This window comes from Eleutherodactylus coqui, chromosome 6, assembly GCF_035609145.1.
Source record: "Eleutherodactylus coqui strain aEleCoq1 chromosome 6, aEleCoq1.hap1, whole genome shotgun sequence".
NCBI classification, from domain to species: Eukaryota; Metazoa; Chordata; class Amphibia; order Anura; family Eleutherodactylidae; genus Eleutherodactylus; species Eleutherodactylus coqui.
Window position 1 is genome coordinate 11,310,205 of NC_089842.1, and position 19,505 is coordinate 11,329,709.

General features: G+C 43.5%; 1 long non-coding RNA gene across 1 annotated transcript in view; it reads left to right on the plus strand.

Moving 5' to 3' along the window:
• LOC136631821 (uncharacterized) overlaps window positions 1-18,940 on the plus strand; it is a 57,970-nt gene extending 39,030 nt beyond the window's left edge. The window contains exon 2 of the long non-coding RNA XR_010793088.1: window positions 18,597-18,940. This is a non-coding gene — a long non-coding RNA (uncharacterized lncRNA). The remainder of the gene's footprint in view (window positions 1-18,596) is intronic.
• Window positions 18,941-19,505: the final 565 nt, after the last annotated feature.

Sequence of the window (19,505 nt, forward strand, 5' to 3'; positions counted from 1 at the left end):
CACACTTATCCTATAGGAGACATCACACTTTTATAGGAGACATCACACCTCTCATATAGGAGACGTCACATTTATCATATAGCAGACATCAATCCTGTCATATAAGAGACATCACACTTATCATAAAGGAGACATTACACCTATTATATAGGAGACATCACACCTGTCATATAAGAGACATCACACTTATCATAAAGGAGACATTACACCTATTATATAGGAGACATCACACCTGTCATATAAGAGACATCACACTTATCATATAGGAGACATTACAACAATTATATAGGAGACATCACACCTGTCATATAAGAGACATCACACTTATCATATAGGAGACATTACACATATTCTTTAGAAGATGTCAGATTAATCATATAGGAGACATCACACTTGTCATATAAGAGACATCACACTTATCATATAGGAGACATCACACCTGTCATATAAGAGACATCACACTTATCATATAGGAGACATCACACTTATCATATAGGAGACATCACACCTATTCTATATCAGACATCACATCTGTCATATAAGAGACGTTCACACTTATCATATAGGAGACATCACACCTGTCATATAAGACGTATCACACTTATCATATCGGAGAGATCATACTTATCATATAGGAGACATCACACCTGTTATATAACAGACATCACACCTGTCATATAAGAGACATCACACTTATATAGGAGACATAACACTTGTCATATAGGAGACTTTACACTTATCTTACACCTGTCATATAAGAGATATCACACTCATTATATAGGAGACATCACACCTGTCATACAAGACACATCACACTTATCATATAGGAAACATTACATCTGTCATATAAGAGACATCACACGTTTCATATAGGGGACATCACACTTGCCATATGAGAGACATCACACTTATAATATAGGAGACATCACACCTGTCATATAGGAGACATTACACTTATCATATAGTTGACATCACACTTGTCATATAATAGACATCACACCTGTCATATAAGAGACATCACACTTATACAGGAGACATCACACTTGCCATATAAGAGACATCACACCTGTCATATAGGAGACCTCACACTTATCATATACCTGTCATATAAGAGACATCACACTTATCATATAGGAGGCATCACTAATATCCTATAGGAGTCATCACACTTGTCATATAAGAGACTTCACACTTATCATACACCTGTCATATAAGAGACATCACACCTGTCGTATAGGAGACATCACACTTATCATATAGGAGACATCACACATCACATATATTCTATAGAAAATGTTACATTTATCATATAGGAGACATCACACTTATCATATAGGAGACATCACTCCTATACTACAGGAGACATCACACTTGTCATATAAGAGACATCACACCTGTCATATAAGAGACATCACACTTATCATATAGGACACATCACACCTATTCTATAGCAGACATCACATCTGTCATATAAGAGACATCACATCTGTCATATAAGCGACATCACACTTATCATATAGGAGACATCACATCTGTCATATAAGATACATCAAACTTATCATATAGGATACATTACACCTGTCATATAAGAGGCATCACACTTATCATATGGGAGACATCACACTTATCATATAGGAGACATCACACCTGTTATATAATAGACATCACACCTGTCATCTAAGAGACATCACACTTATATAGGAGACATCACACCTGTCATATAGGAGACTTCATACTTATCATACACCTGTCATATAAGAGATATCACACTTATCACATAGGAGACATCACTCCTATTCTATAGGAGACATCACACTTATTCTATATGAGACAGCACACTTATCAGATAGGAGACATTACACCTACTTTATAGAAGACATCACACCTACTCTATAGGAGACATTACACCCGTCATATAAGAGACATCACACTTATAATATAGGAGATATCACACCTGTCATAAAAGAGAGATCACACTTATTATATAGGAGACATCACACCTGTCATATAGGAGGCATTACACTTATCAGATAGGAGACATCACACTTGTCATATAGGAGACTTCACAGTTATCATATACATGTCATATAAGAGACATCACACTTATCATATAGGAGACATCACTACTATCCCATAGGAGACATCACACTTTTCATATAAGAGACTTCACACTTATCATACACCTGTCATATAAGAGACATCACACTTATCATATAGGAGACATCACATATATTCTATAGAAAATGTCACATTTATCATATAGGAGACATCACACTTATCATATAGGAGACATTACACCTATTATATGGGAGACATCACACCTATTCTATATGAGACATCACACTTATCAGATAGGAGACATTACACCTACTCTATAGGAGACATCACACCCGTCATATAAGAGACATCACACTTATCATATAAGAGACATCACATCTGTCATATAAGAGACATCACACTTATCATATAAGAGACATCAAACTTATCATATAGGAAACATTACACCTTTCATATAAGAGACATCACACGTTTCATATAGGGGACATCACACTTACCATATAAGAGACATCACACTTATAATATAGGTGACATCACATCTGTCATATAAAAGACATCACACTTTTCTATAGAACAGGTGTGATGTCTCCTATATGATGACATCACACCTGTCATATAACAGACATCACAACTATTCTATAGGAGACATCACACCTGTCATATAAAAGACATCACACATAATATGGGAGGCGTCACACTAATGCTATGGGAGACATCACACATATCATATAAGAGATGTCATGCCTGTCATGCAGCAGATGTCACATCTGTCATTTAAGAGACATCACAACTATTCTGTAGGAGACATCACACCTGTCATATAAAAGACATCACACCTGTCATATAGAAAATGTCACACCTGTCATATAGGAGACATCATATCTGTTATATAGCAGATGTCACACCTGTCATATAAGAGATATCACAGCTATTCTATAGGAGATGTCACACCTGTCATATAGGAGACATCACACCTGTCATATAGGAGATGTCACACCTGCCATATAGGAGACATCACACCTGTCATATAGGAGATGTCACACCTGTCATATAAGAGATATCACAACTATTCTATAGGAGACATCACACCTGTCATATAGGAGATGTCACACCTGTCATATAGGAGATGTCACACCTGCCATATAGGAGACATCACACCTGTCATATAGGAGATGTCACACCTGTCATATAGGAGATGTCACACCTGCCATATAGGAGACATCACACCTGTCATATAGGAGATGTCACACTTGTCATATAGCAGACATCACACCCATCATATAGGATACATCACACTTATTCTATAGGAGACATCACACCTTTCTTATAAGAGACATCACACTTATCATATAGGAAACAATCCAATTGTCATATAGTAGCCATCACACATATCTTATAGGAGACATCAGACTTCTTCAGGAGACATCACACCCATCATATAGCATACATCATACATATCATATATGGAACATTCCCCCTTCATATAGCAGAAATCACACTTATCATATAGCAGACATCACAACTATCTGTGGATTTGGATGCAGAATTGCAAATGGCTTAAAACCTGCCTTCAATTCAGCATCAGGATCCGCAGTTGGTCCCAGTTTTTAAAATGCAGAGTATTTTTTAATAGTAGTACGACAAAAAAAAACAAAACGATCTAACTTTGGTTTTGTGGTAATCGTACTGACCCAACGAATTACCTTCCCCATTATTTTGCTGTACCACGAACGCTGTAAAAACAAGAGCCTCCAAAAAATGGTACAATTGTGTTTTTTTTCCCTTTCAGCCCACTTTGAAAGTTTTCCAGTACATTGAAAGTTCCATTATAGACTGTAGCACCGTTGAGAAATACGCGCTGCGCCGCAAAAAGCCTTTATACGACGTGCCGATGAAAAAAATAAAAGTGTCATGAGTTTTTGAAAGTGGGGAGGAGTAAACCAAAATACTAAAAAATTAAATATGGCTGTGTCCTTAAGGGGTTAACTTGTACCAGCAGTAAAACTATAGCTTTAATACAGGACATATTTCGGCTTACAAGCACACAGTATATAATAAGAGGTCTGTGGAGAAGATTCCTAAAAAGGCTATAAGAAAGACTGCTGCCCGTCGCCACCAATCACAGAGCGGCGTTCACTTTGTAAGTGGACTGGGAGAAATGAAAACTGCGCTGTGATTGGTTGGTTTGTGCAACAAAGACAGAGGAGGATTTGGATGCCCGCGTAGATGATAGACTATCAGCACAATGCCAATCAGCTGCTTCTAAGGCCAGCAGGATAGTGTCGTCAATGTTGATCCAGTTTGATCTCTCTTCGGAGTGAGGGGGGATTTTTTCCTTCTTTGGGGCGAACGGTTGATGCCTTAAGGCTCCTTCACACTGGCGATCGCAATTTTTCCGTGGCATAATCGCGTCTTTGTTCCTGCGATTTTTAAGCATCAGCGATGGTTTTCCTGAATTAATCTCTCATCGCACGAAAGTCAATATGAGTCTCTAATGTTAAAGACGCATCGCACGAAAATAGCAAGTTTGCGCGTTGCGATGCGATAAAAAGTAAGATCCACGGGAAACTTGGGAGATAAAAAAAAAAAATCGCAAAACGCAGAAGGATCGGACAGGCTGCGATTTTTCTTTATCGCAACATTGCATGAGCGAAAACATCACAAATGGGAATGAAACCATTAAAAATCATTGGTTTGATTATTCTTCATTTTCACTCACTCTCACATTGCGCAATTTTATCACAAGTGTGAAGGCCCCTTAGGAGCTTTTTTTCTTCCTCTGGATCAACAGGAAGAAACTGATTTCTAAGGTCTCTTTCACACGAGCATCATTTTAACACTCAGATAGCCGCGCTAAAACAGAGTGGCGATCTGAGCGGTATATCACGTGTATGAATAGCAGCTGCGAGCATGTTGTGACTGCTATTAGCGAGTATGCCCCTCCCCCTCCCTTTGCCGGCCGGCTCCCATAAGAGTCTATAAGAGCCGCCGGCGCTGTGCCGTCAACAGTTAGGACATGTTCTATCTTTAGACAGAGAGAAATCTCGGCGTCAAAAAATTGCTCCTATTACGCGTCTTTTGATGCACGATTTTTGAGGCTCATTAACCCTTTCCAATCAATCCACTGTCTGACCGCTGAAGACATTATGATTTAAGGCTGTACAGCGCCGATGTTGGAAGACATCCATCGGGGTTCTCTTACTGTATATTGCCAGCCTCTCTGCTGTCGGAGCCTATCCAACGTGTCACCTCATGCAGTACTGGCTTTAGCCAGCAGATAGCGCCATTGTATAACGGCAGAAAAAGAGTAAGCCCCCTAGGAAAACCAGGATACAAATTGGATTGGAAAGAGTTAAAAAAAACATTCATCTGAAAGAACTTATAAGGAACCGCGGGTTCTTTCGACGCACCTACTCAGCATCAGAGCGATGCTCGTGTAAAAGAGCCCTGGACATACAGTATGACTTTTTTCAACGGCACTCATTCATCTCATTCATTCTGATAATGGGACAATAACAGCCTTCATCGTGCGAATGAATAAGCAGACGATCTGAATCATTAATGCAGAGAACACTGTCAGCCAAGAGATCAATAGATCAAAAGAAAAGAATCACTGATCAAAAGCTGCAGAAGCCGGAAAATCAATGATGTAATGTTCAACCGAGAGGGACCATTGTGTGACATGTACTGGTGACTTGAAGACCCCGGGCCACTCACCACCCGTAGACTGCAAGCGACGTGTATTGGTGACCAGCCAACCACGGAGAGCTCATGGTCCATAGATTGCTGGTGGTCGGACGACATCTGATGCCATTCTCTAAAACGTCTCTACAATCTACATGAACAGAAAACTCTGCAATGTCGCTGGCAGTTAATGGTGACTACATTTCTAAGCTCTCCCTCACGACCTGAAGGTTGCAGGTTCAATCCCCGCATGGTTCAGATAGCAGGCTCAAGGTTGACTCAGCCTTCCATCCATCTGAGGTCGGTAAAATGAGCACCCAGCTTGGTGGAGGGTAAAAAAATAACTGGGGAAGGCATTGGCAAACCACCCCACAAAAACAGTCTGCCAGGAAAATGTCACAATGTGACCTCACCCTAGGAGTCAGCCATGTTCTTGGTGCTTGCACCAGGGGACTTGACCTTTACCTACAGCTCTGTGGCTCTTGTACCGGATGTCTCCACTCACTTATGATATAGGACAAATGAGAAAGTCCTTCAGTGGCTCCATATCTCCAAATCTGTGCCTCAGTAATCCTGGTAAACATGTGCGTTTGGTCAACTTTAGAAGGTCAAGGTGGTAAAGGAGCCAGGGATGTGTCAGTCTGTTCTGTTGGTGTTAGAGTCAAACAAGTATGACCCTGAGGACTGAGACCAAGGACACATGGACATTTGTATATAGGGCTCGAAAATTTACATTGGTGGAGCAGCAAGAACTGGTTAGGGAGTAAAGCTGATGGGGAGTTATAGAAGTCGGAAAGGAACCATCGAAGGTACAAGATGATATGGATGTGCTTAAAGGCGTTGTCCACTTGTAAACTATTATTGGCCTATCTTTAGAGCTGGCCGGGAATAGTAGATTGGTGGTGGTCTGCTGACCAGGACCCCTGCTGATGACATGTGCACTGGGCAGGTGCACTCAGGCACTGAGCTGATTTCTACAGGAAACAGAAGCTCCGTTCGCTCTGCAGTGGCAAGACTTGGTATTACATGCATGCATTTCAATGGAAACTTTGCCTGCAATACCAAGCCTTGCCACTGCAGTGAGAATAGAGCTGTCTGGTTCCTGCAGAAATTAGCTCAGAGCACAAGCACACTGACTGAGAACAGCTCATCTGTGGAGGTCCTCTGCAGCAGACCCCCAATCTAGTATTGATGGTCTGTCCTAAGGATAGATGGACTTGGGGGCATTTGACTAGCGAGTACGCCTTATTTTATGCTCAGAGCCACTTTTTCCGAAATGTCGGAAAAGTCCTTTAAGGTCATTTGAGAGAAGTTACTCTGCCTTTTGTGTTGTTGCCTGGATCAGATATCACCCTTGTGGCCATGCGCCAAATTTGTGTTTTTCTGCAACGTTTTAAATGACCATACCCTTCTAGTGAAGGAGAAGCTCTACCCAGTAGACTTGTTACCCACGTCTTGGTCTCCAGCGCTTATCGCCAATCTGTTAGCCCCTGGTATTACAGAAACTTAGAAGACTGACGTGAAAAAAGAAAACCCTGCTTCAACTAGTTCATTGGCCGTCCTTGTTGTTAGTTGTTTAGTCGTTCACGGCCCTCGGCGACCCTAAAGGCGAGCTCCCTCCATGCTTTTCGGTTTTTGATGGCTTCCTTCAGTTGTGTGATATCCATGCCAGTATCGGCTCTGACAGTAGTCCAACCCTTGCTGCTGCAGAGGCCGCCGGCTGCCAGCTTGTAGAGTATGCGGACCCCCTTAGTTCTGACCAGCCAGAAGATCTTCCTCCATGCAGCGTGCAGCAGCATCCTGTGGAGCCACATGAATCGGCACATCAGGGCGGGCGAGACACAGACAGGAGGAGGATCTATGGAGCTCCACAAGATGCTACCGCATGGAGGAGGTGGGCACATCAGAGCTCACACACACTTGAGATTTTTTAACACTGCGTTACGCTGTTTTTTTAACGCGACTGTCAATGGGACTTTCTAATGTTAAAAACGCATCCCAAGTTTGTGCTTTGCAACTTTTGTGCGACGCGTTTTTAACATTAGAAAGTCCCATTGACAATCGCGTTAAAAAAACACAGCGTAACGCAGCGTTAAAAAAAGTGGGTAGGAGCCCTTAGACAAGTAAGGCCTAAACTGGGGCATTCTTGCATTGTAGGGGCACAAAAGGGGCATTATTACATTGTGGGGGCACAAAATGTCATGAGCTTGGTTCCGACACTGTATAAATGTTATGAGCTTGGTTCTGGTGCTGTATTTATGTACTGAACCCTGTTCTGGTGCTGTATTTATGTTATAAGCTTGTTTCTGGTGCTGTATTCATGCTATGTGTTTGGGTCTGGGGATGTATTTATGTTATAAGCTTGTTTCTGGTGCTGTATTTATGCACTGAACCCTGTTCTGGTGCTGTATTTATGTTATAAGCTTCTTTCTGGTGCTGTATTCATGCTATGTGTTTGGGTCTGGGGATGTATTTATGTTATGAGCTTGTTTCTGGTGCTGTATTCATGCTATGTGTTTGGGTCTGGGGATGTATTTATGTTATAAGCTTGTTTCTGGTGCTGTATTCATGCTATGTGTTTGGGTCTGGGGATGTATTTATGTTATAAGCTTGTTTCTGGTGCTGTATTTATGCACTGAACCCTGTTCTGGTGCTGTATTTATGTTATGAGCTTGTTTCTGGTGCTGTATTCATGCTATGTGTTTGGGTCTGGGGATGTATTTATGTTATGAGCTTGTTTCTGGTGCTGTATTCATGCTATGTGTTTGGGTCTGGGGATGTATTTATGTTATAAGCTTGTTTCTGGTGCTGTATTCATGCTATGTGTTTGGGTCTGGGGATGTATTTATGTTATAAGCTTGTTTCTGGTGCTGTATTTATGTACTGAACCCTGTTCTGGTGCTGTATTTATGTTATAAGCTTGTTTCTGGTGCTGTATTCATGCTATGTGTTTGGGTCTGGGGATGTATTTATGTTATGTGATTGGTTCTGGTACAGTATTTACTCACTGAGCTGTTCTGGTATATGCTACTGTCTGGCAGCTTTCCGTACAAGCAGATTGCAGGCAGACTGCTCATCACTAATGGATACGTTATTTTTTTTCTTATGACTGGGGAGGAATGGGCATAAAAAAACTGAAAACATTCCGTCCGGGATGCCATCTAGCCTCAGGCTGCCCTTGTTCACCTTTATATTATTTCCGTTTCCTCTTAGGATGGATATATGCTTATGTCCCGCAGGTTTATAGTCACTTGCTGCCGATTTACCACCAAGTTTATTCCAAGCCCCTACTGCTCTTTCAGCAAAATAACCTCCCTCCCCAATACATTTACATGATATTACCATAGTAAAAAAAAAAAAGAAAGGTAATGGATTTTATTATTCAAGCTGTCCCCGAAATGATCCCGTATCCCACTTCCCAGCGTCGCAGGTAACAGCACCCCCTAGAGGCTGGGGCAGGAAGGTCTGCAAGCAGTGCGTGGCAGAACATGACTTGTACGAATAGTTTACCCCTTATAAAAAAAATGCGGCTCCATAAAGCGCCCCCCGCTGGATGTCTCATTACCGGGGAGGACGGTGTACTAAGAAGCACTTGACAAACAAACGAACTTATGTTTTATGCGTTTTTAAGATGTCTGACAGAGTACAAAAGTTCATCTTTAATAGGGAGGCAACATGCGACGCTTACAGCTGTATTCTGACACAGAAGCAGGGCTCGGCTGCCTTTGAAGTGTCTTCTGATATTCCATTCTGCCTGAAGTTCCTCTGGATGTTTATGCAGCAGATGGGGTAAATTCCCAGGCTGCTCCGCTCTCTCTTGCTCACCGCACCAGACACTCTGACTCGCAGCCTCTTAAGTTGGTCAGATTCTTAAAAAGCAGCCGGGCCCCAGGGAAGGCGGGCGGGGGCCCGATCCTTTATGATGCAGCCTAATTTCTCGTATTTAATCAGAGAGGGGTTTTTTATCTGTGTAAAATTATTCCTGATAAGTCCAACATGTGTAGAAGCCGTCTGAGGAAAGAAAATGAGAAGTTTATGGGGGCAGGAGGTGACGCATTAGCATTTGTTTGAAAACAAGTCACATGAAGTTTAAGCTGATCGCTGACTGCAAGTTTCGGAGAAGCTTACTGAGCCGGCGATGAAATATGGAACGAAATGATGTCAATACGCTTCTGGATCCGGAATCACCTGCAGCCAGGAAGCGATCCGGGGCAATGAGCCTGACGGGAGCCTGGACTGCAGCACAACAGTGTCCCTAGTGTAAGGGGCAGGTAATACCAGGGGATGTTCTATCATAGACAATGCCTCTACGTCACCTGTACAGCCTGTATATCATTTGTAATACCTCTACGTCACCTGTACAGCCTGTACATCACCTGCATTGCCTCTACGTCACCTGTACAGTCTGTACATCACCTGTAGTACCTCTTCTTCATCTGTACAGCCTCTACATCACCTGTACAGCCTGTATATAAACTGTAATACCTCCTCTTCACCTGTACAGCCTGTATATCACCTGTAATACCTCTACATCATCTGTACAGCCTGTATATCACCTGTAATACCTCTACATCACCTGCACAGCCTGTATATCACCTGTAATACCTCTTCTTCACCTGTACAGCATCTACATCACGCGCAATACCTCTACTTCATATGTAGAGCCTGTATATCACCTGTACAGCCTCTACATCACCTGTAATAACTCTACTTCACCTGTACAGCCTCTACATCACCTGTAATAACTCTACTTCACCTGTACAGCCTCTACATCACCTGTAATAACTCTACTTTACCTGTATAGCCTCTACATCACCTACAATAACTCTACTTCACCTGTACAGCCTCTACATTATCTGTAATAACTCTACTTCAACTGTACAACCTGTACATCACCTGTAATAACTCTGCTTCACCTGTGCAGCCTCTACATCACCTGTAATAACTCTACGTCTCCTGTACAACCTCTACATCACCTGTAATAACTCTACTTCAGCCGTGAAACCTGTGCATCACCTGTAATAACTCTACTTCAACTGTACAACTTGTATATCACCTGCAATACCTCTTCTTCACCTTTACAACCTGTATATCACTTGTAATAACTCTTCTTTACACGTACAGCATGCATATTACCTGTACAGCTTTTACATCACCTGTAATACCTATACTTCACTTGTACAGCCTCTACATCATCTGTAATAACTCTACTTCATCTGTACAACCTCTACACCACCTGCAATAACTCTACTTCACCTGTACAGCCTTGACACCAACTTTAATAACTCTCCTTCACCTGTACAGCCTCTACATCACCTGTAATACCTCTTCCTCCCCGGTACAACCTGTATATCATTTCTAATAACTCTTCTTCCCATGTACAGTATGTGTATCACCTATACAGCCTTAACATCGCCTGTAATATCTCTTCTACACCTGCACAGCCTATACATCACCTGCAATACATCTTGTATACCTGCACAGCCTATACATCACCTATAATACCTCTTCTATGCCTTTACAGCCTCCACATAACCAGTTAGACCCCTTCTTCTCCTTTTAAGCCTGTATATCACCGTCACAGCCTATATATCACTTGTAATACCTCTTCTTCACATGTACAGTATGTGTATCACCTGTAGAGTCTCTACATCACCTGCAATATCTCTTATTCACATGCATAGAATGTATATCACCTGCACAGTGTCTATTTCACCTGTAATACTTCTTCTTCACATGTACAGCCCGTATATCACCTATACAGCCTCTACATCACCTGCAATATCTCTTCTTCACATGTACAGCCTATAGATCACCTATACAGCCTCTACATTACCTGCGATACTTCTATACCTATACAGCCTCTTCTTTCCCTGTTAAGCCTGTATATCACCTTCACAGGCTGTATATCACCTGTAATAAATATTCTTCACATGTACACCATGTTAATCATCTGTAGAGCCTCTGCATTTCCTGTAATACCTCTTCTTCACATGCATAGCCTATATATCACTTGTGCTGCTTGTACAGTACTTGTAACACCTCTAATTCACCTACCTGTACAGCAGCTATATTACCTGTACAGTCTCTACATCACTGCTAATACATCTACTTAATCTATACAGCCTGCATATAACCAGTAATACCTCTACTTTACTCGTACGGCCTATAATCTGTATAGCCTAAACATCACTGGTAATACCTCTACTTCACCTGTGCAGTTTGTATATCACCTGTAATACCTCTACTTCACCTGTGCAGTTTGTATATCACCTGTAATACCTCTGCTTCAGCTGAACAGCCTATATATTACATGTAATATCTCTACTTCACCTTTTACAGACTCTACATCACCTGCAATACTTTTACGTCACCTGTACAACCTGTGCATCACTGGTCATACCTCTGCTTCACATATATTACTTGCAATATCTGTGCATCACCTGTAGAGCCTGTACATCACTTGTAAGTACTTTTTATTACCTATGCAGCGTCTAAATAACCTGCAATACCTCCATGTCACTTACACAGCCTATACATCACTTGCACAGCATATATAAAAATCTCTACTACCTGCAAAGCCTTTATTGCACCTGTCTTACCTGTTCTTCATCTGTACACCGCCTGTACTACCTCCCTATCACTGTATGCTATCTCCGCGTTCCTATGCACTAACCCCATAGCTCCTGTACTACCTCCATATCACTACATCCTACCCCTTCGCTCCTCGTCTTTATCATCTCCCTGCTTCCCCTCGGCTGGTGACTGCAGCCACCTCTGCCTTGTAGCTCTGCTTCTAGTTTGCTCTGCACTTTGCACAAGGTCGGCTGGGGATATTGAATTCTTTCCCAGCAGTCTTCGTTAGTGACAGTTTCCCACCCAGCTTCAATCATTCCTTATTTCAGGTAGCTCTCGGCCCTCCGCCTCCTCTCAGCACTATTTTACACTTTGCAAACTTTCCATCTAAATGAACATTTCTATCACAGCAGAATGTGTCGCCCAAATAGACTGAGGGCCTACGTAGCGTATGGAAGCGGAGGCACGCCACTTGTGACACGTTGATAGCTGCACTTAGTGGGAAGATGCCGGACGGATTATTAAGTGGATGTCTGTCTTATGCCAAACACAATGACAAGTCAGGGATTCATGGTCAGAATATAGAGAGGATTTCTCACCCACCTGAAGAGTCCTTTATAGGAGAGAACCTGAGCTTCCCATCAATGGTCGGACACGAGTCCCGCTCACCCTCAGTATCCATCGATGAGGGGATGGGGAATATGTATATTGAGCATAAAGACCAGGGATGATTAGGAAAGGGACAGGTAGGGGGCGATGAATGAGCACTTGTCCATCCAATAGTGATCCTGCTTAATTTTCCTGGGCAGGTACATGTGAGACCCCCATCTGGGCATCCAAAGAGCTTCTCCCTCCATGTAGATGAAATGCTTTCTTTCATGAGCATGCGAAGGGTTACCATGGACGAGCGACGGCACACAACGTCACAGCAGTGACTGCACAGCGGCGCCCGCGATGGGGCTTGGAGCGTGGACTGTGAGGGAGTGGAAGCAAGTGTTGCAGGACACCATCTTCCGATCGGATGGCCACACTTGGGTGCGGCCGTTGCCTGAAGAGCATTCTACCCGTCTTCATCGTCCCAACAGTGAAGTTTGGAGGAGGGTCTGTTATGTTAGGGGGTGTTTCTGCTGGGAAAGACTAGGGCCATTGGTTATAGTGAAATCTACTCTCAACACCAATGGGTACAGAAACATTCCGGATAATGTGGCATAACCTGCCCTGGGCAATACTCTGGTACAGCTCCATGTCTACCAACATGACCAAGCACCATGTCGTACGGCACGCAGGGTTGAAGCTTGGTTTGCAGAGCCGAACGTCCGCAGTCTTCGTGGCCAGACCAAAGTCCGGATCTCAATCCCATCAAGCATCTTTGGGACAAACTAGAACTCCGTATCCGTGTACGCCCAACACACCCATCATCCTCCCATCCCTATCTGAAGCTCTCCTTGAGAAATGGAGGCAAATCCCTCCACACATCTATGGGAATCTGCTGGAAAGCGGCCACGGAGGGTTACTACAGTCATGGAGGCCAAAGGCGGCCCAACACCCTACTGTAAAATGTGAATAACATCCAATTTCATCCCCTTCTATGTGTCCAATCTTTCTGTCAACATAGTGTATAACTGATCCAACAGATGCTTGATCCTATATCTGACTGATCGTATATCCAACTAATATCATACCTAACCAATCCTACAGTAGAACGGACTGATCTCACATGTGACTGATTATATGACCGAGCTCACATCCAACTTATCTTATTTATGACTGATTCCACGTCTGGCTGATCTCATATCTGACTCATCCCAGAGGTGGCTGATCGATCCTACATGACCATTATTACCACTAATAATACTTGGGGAAGGGGAGGGGGGGCACTATTACCACTAAGAGGACACTAGGGGGCACTATTACTACTAAAAGGATACTCTTGCTATTAAGAGGGCATTTGTGGGCACAATTACTTATGGGGACACTTGAGGCACTGCTACTATTTTTGGAGCACTACAAATACTATTAAGGCGGCTATGCTTTCACTAAGAAGAGACTTAGGGGCACTAGTACATTTAAGGGTACACTTGCGGGCACAATTACTGTTAAGAGGTCACTATAAATACTTTTAATTGGAAACTTGGGGGCATTATTACTACTAATACGGTACGATTACCATTTAAGGCTCACTTGGAGCACTGTTACCACTAAGGAGTCAGTTCGGGTTACTACTGCCATTAATGGGACACTTGGGGGCAATATTACCATTAAGTGGACACTTGAGAGACACAATTACTATTAAGGGGACATTTGGGGCAATATTATTAAGAGGGCACATGGTGGCACTATTACTTTGTAAGGATCACAACAGTGGGCATTATTACTATATGGGAGCACAAAAGGGTATGATTACACGGTGAGAGAAAATATTACTATATGAGCACAAAAAGAAGCACTACTAATGTTTGGGGGTTAGAAAATGGAACTTTACCTGCGTGGTTCACTATTACCATCTTTACAGTAATAGGGGCAGATAGGACAGCAGCGAGCACATAATTGGGGTAGCAGTAGTGTTGCTGTAGGTTGAGAAGTTGTTAGTAGATTGCTGTAAAAGTAAGAATATGTCTGTCAAGCAAAGTTTACAGAGACTAGTCATGGCTCGAAGAAGTCTTTATGGCGGTCTGGGCTGGATGAAAAAGACAGGAATAGTGAACTCCCGAGAGGATGTCACTTGTGAGTCACTGAATATAGCTGTACTGTAATCACTTATACAGTCTGCAGATCACTTGTGTACAACTGGTATCTCCCACTATATGGTTACTGTAATATTGAGATTTTGGTTACAAACCAACACCGGGCACACTAATATATTAGATCTTACATCTGACTGATCGCACATCAGGGTTGCCAACTGTCCAGAAATTCCTGGACAGTCCATAAAAATAGGGGACTTTTTTCCAGTGTCTGTGAAAAATATTAGATGTCTGTGAAATTTTTTTTTGAGGCTGTTAGCACTTAATTAGGTTTTTATGACTGTAATATCATCATTTTACAGCTCACACTGAATGCTGCTAACAAGTTCAGATCAGTTTTGACCTATAGACATAGAATCATAGAATGATAGAGTTGGAAGGGACCTCCAGGGTCATCGGGTCCGACCCCCTGCTCAGTGCAGGATTCACTAAATCATCCCAGACAGATGTCTCTCCAGCCTCTGAAGACTTCCATTGAAGGAGAACTCCCCACCTCCCGTGGCAACCTGTTCCACTCATTGATCCCCCTCACTGTCTAATATCTAATCCGTGTCTCCTCCCTTTCAGTTTCGTCCCATTGCTTCTAGTCTTTCCTTGTGCAGATGAGAATAGGGCTGATCCCTCTGCACTGTGACAGCCCTTCAGATATTTGTAGACAGCTATTAAGTCTCCTCTCAGCCTTCTCTTCTGCAAGCTAAACATTCCCAGATCCTTTAACTGTTCCTCATAGGGCATGATTTGCAGACCGCTCATCATCTTGGCTGCTGCATCACATTGTTGACTCATGTTCAGTCTATGATCTATCAGTATACCCAAGTCTTTTTCACATGTGCTGCTTAGCCCAATTCCTCCCATTCTGTATGTGCTTTCTTCATTTTTCTTGCCCAGATGTAGGACTTTGCATTTCTCCTTGTTAAATACCATTCTGTTAGTCGCTGCCCACTGTTCAGGCTTTTCTGGATCTTTTTGAATCCTCTCTCTCTCTCTTCCCTAGTGTTAGCTATCCCTCCTAGCTTTGTGTCGTCGGCAAATTTGATCAGTTTCCCATCAACTTCCTCCTCCAGATCGTTTTGTTTGTTTCCCTGCTCTCCTATTTCCTTCACCTTCTTTCCGAGGTCTTTAAAGTCTCTGCAGAGAGTTGCAAGGTCCTTTTTTGCAGTCATTTGTCCCTATGGGTGGTGATCTGTAGGACTGAAGAGTCTTGACAGCCTATCAGACACATCTGTGATTTGTGCACCTGGAGGACAGCAGACCTCTCGTGAGGAGTCAGGTTTGCAGACAGCGGCCTCTGTTCCTTTCAGTAGGGAATCCCCCAACCACCACTCTCCTTTTCTTCTTCTATTTCAGGATGGCAACCCTGTCCCACATCCATTATAATCATACACTGACTACCCCTAGAAGAAGTTGTCGTTTTGCTGCAAAACTCGTCCTGCAGTTCCAACGCAGGCAGATATACAAATGATGAGCTGTGGCGATTAGATGGACGGTCTTGTCACCGGAGGCCCTATAAGTGGTTCCCCCCTTGGCCTATAAGAGGCTCTCGGAGGCTCATTGTGTGTAGCGACCTCTTCTTCCGCTTGTGTAGAGCTTGTTGACCACTAGACGCCTCTACGACGCAGAGAAGAGATTTCACCCAGTTACCTGAGAGGGGCGCATTATTGGGATGTGAGAAGATGGATGGTCGTATCTGACCAGACTGTTAGGAGGTGTTGGGACCAGTGGATGTGTGAGGGCACACAAGGTGATCGGGCTCAGGATACCCCCTACAGACCATCAGTAGAGAGGAGTGTCTGACCAGACAGTTAGGAGGATGGGGGCACACAAGGCTAACGGGCTCAGGATGCCCTTGACAGAGTACTAATAGAGAGGACTGTCTAATCGTTCAACAAGTATAAGCAGCTCCAAATGTTTCAAACCAATATGCCGTAAGATACCTCATGGAACCTGTATGCCTCCATGTATTCAAGTTAGAGGCAGCCCAAGAGGGTACTAGAGCCTCCATGCCCGCCTGTATCCCATCTTGTATCTAAGTTAGAGGCAGCCCAAGAGGGTACTAGAGCCTCCATGCCCGCCCATATCACATATTGTATCCAAGCTAGAGGCAGCTCAGCAGGATACTAGAGCCTCTTTGCTCACCCATATCACATCTTGTATCCAAGCTAGAAGTGGCCCAAAAGGGTACTAGAGCCTTCATGCCTGTTATTGTCACATCTAGTATCCAAGCTTGGGGCGGTCCAACAGGGTACTAAAGCCTCCATGCCCCCTTTCCCCTGTATCACATCTAATATCCAAGCTAGAGGTGGTACATAAGGGTACTAGAGCCTTCATGCCCCCTGTATCACATCTTGTATCCAAGCTAGAGGTGGTACAACAGGGTACTAGAGCCTCCATGCCCCCTGTATCACATCTTGTATCCAAGCTAGAGGTGGTACAACAGGGTACTAGAGCCTCCATGCCCCCTGTATTACATCTTGTATCCAAGCTAGAGGCAATACAACAGGGTACTAGAGCCTCCATGCCTGCCTGTATCACATCTTGTATCCAAGCTAGAGACAGTACAACAGGGTACTAGAGCCTCCATTTCCACCTGTATCACACCTTGTATCCAAGCTAGAGGCGGTACAACAGGGTACTAGAGCCTCCATTTCCACCTGTATCACATCTTGTATCCAAGCTAGAGGCAGTACAACAGGATACTACAGCCTCCATTTCCACCTGTATCACATCTTGTATCCATGCTAGAGGAGGTACAACAGGGTACTAGAGCCTCCATGCCAGCCGTATCTCATCTTGTAGCCAAGCTAGAGGAGGTACAACAGGGTACTAGAGCCTCCATGCCTGCCTGTATCATATCTTGTATCCAAGCTAGAGGCGGTACAACAGGGTACTAGAGCCTCCATGCCTGCCGTATCACATCTTGTAGCCAAGCTAGAGGAGGTACAACAGGGTACTAGAGCCTCCATGCCTGCCTGTATCATATCTTGTATCCAAGCTAGAGGCGGTACAACAGGGTACTAGAGCCTCCCTACAAGGGGTCGGTTCTCCACAATAAATGACCCTTTTGCTCTGATATTGTAATCACTTATATCAACGTTACAATCACACAGAGAAAGTTTAATCCATCCAACAACTTCTAGGGGAGGGACGTTACTGACAATGAGTGAGTATATATATACTCCTTCTAGAGGAGGGACGTTACTCACAATAAGTGTATATATATATACTCCTTCTAGGGGAGGGACGTTACTGACAATGAGTGTATATATATATACTCCTTCTAGAGGAGGGACGTTACTCACAATAAGTGTATATATATATACTCCTTCTAGGGGAGGGACGTTACAGACAATGAGTTCATATACGCCTTCATCGCGCTCTTTACATAGATAAATGTTGAGGATGAAGTCTGAAGATTAGAGACGATTAATAGAGCATAAAATGGTAAATGATGCAGAAATAACATTTTAAATCTTAAGTGACGTTTCTGGGCTTTTCATTTAATCATTTCGCTGCTTCTGTGTTTGTAAATTGCAGTATCACCTGGCGGAGATTTCCACGGGACACAGAGAAGCGTTAATATTCAGAGCCGTGTGTGAAGGGAGAGCAGAGCGTCAGGTGAGCCGAGCCCACACATCAACGCCGCCTCCGCGATGGGGAAAGATTGATTCTGCCTGACTGGAAGCTCCTCTTCAGCCGATCTCCTCCGTAATGGACTGCACTGGCGGATGCGTGCTGACCTCCAACGAGACCAAAGGCTAATTGTCCGAAACCTAAACTGACCATGTCACAATGCGAGAAAGTCCAAGCCGGGACTGATCGTGTCGCGATATGGGATAACCCCAAACATGTGAAAGAGGGTGATAAAAGGCTGTAGTGTTCTTGGTTTTACTGGTTTGTTTGTTTGTTTAAGCCATAGGGGCCTTGTGGCCTTCAACACAAGCCAAGGAGAAGGTGAGCAGCGGCCACTATGTGGTCAACCTTCCTGTACTGATCCCGAAGGCCTGGAATCCCCTTCCTAACACCCTGGGGTCAAAAAATTATGGTGTAGTCAACAAGATTGACTGGGGGGAAAAGAGGCCGAATCAACCAGCCATGCTGCTCCAAAGTGACCACCAAGCCCTCTGTCCAGAGCATGGTGCTACTTAGGAACTGAGATTCCCTGGAAGTGAGACTTGTTCTTAGGTCCCTTACAGCAAGTTGAAAAAATGGTGGAAGTAGAAATGACTGAAGGAGCCATGCCAGACTCTTCAAGCCAGTATACATCAACCGATAGCCTTAATCCGGAAGGGGCTATGGTGTCTGTTTAAGAGCCACATTACAAGGATAATTCAGTTATTCTTGCACATGCACAACCTCTTGTATCTCTGGTACCAGCGAGCCGCACCTGACTTGTGTGTTCTTCCTCAATAAAAAGTTCAAGGCAAAAGCACAAACAACTGGCAG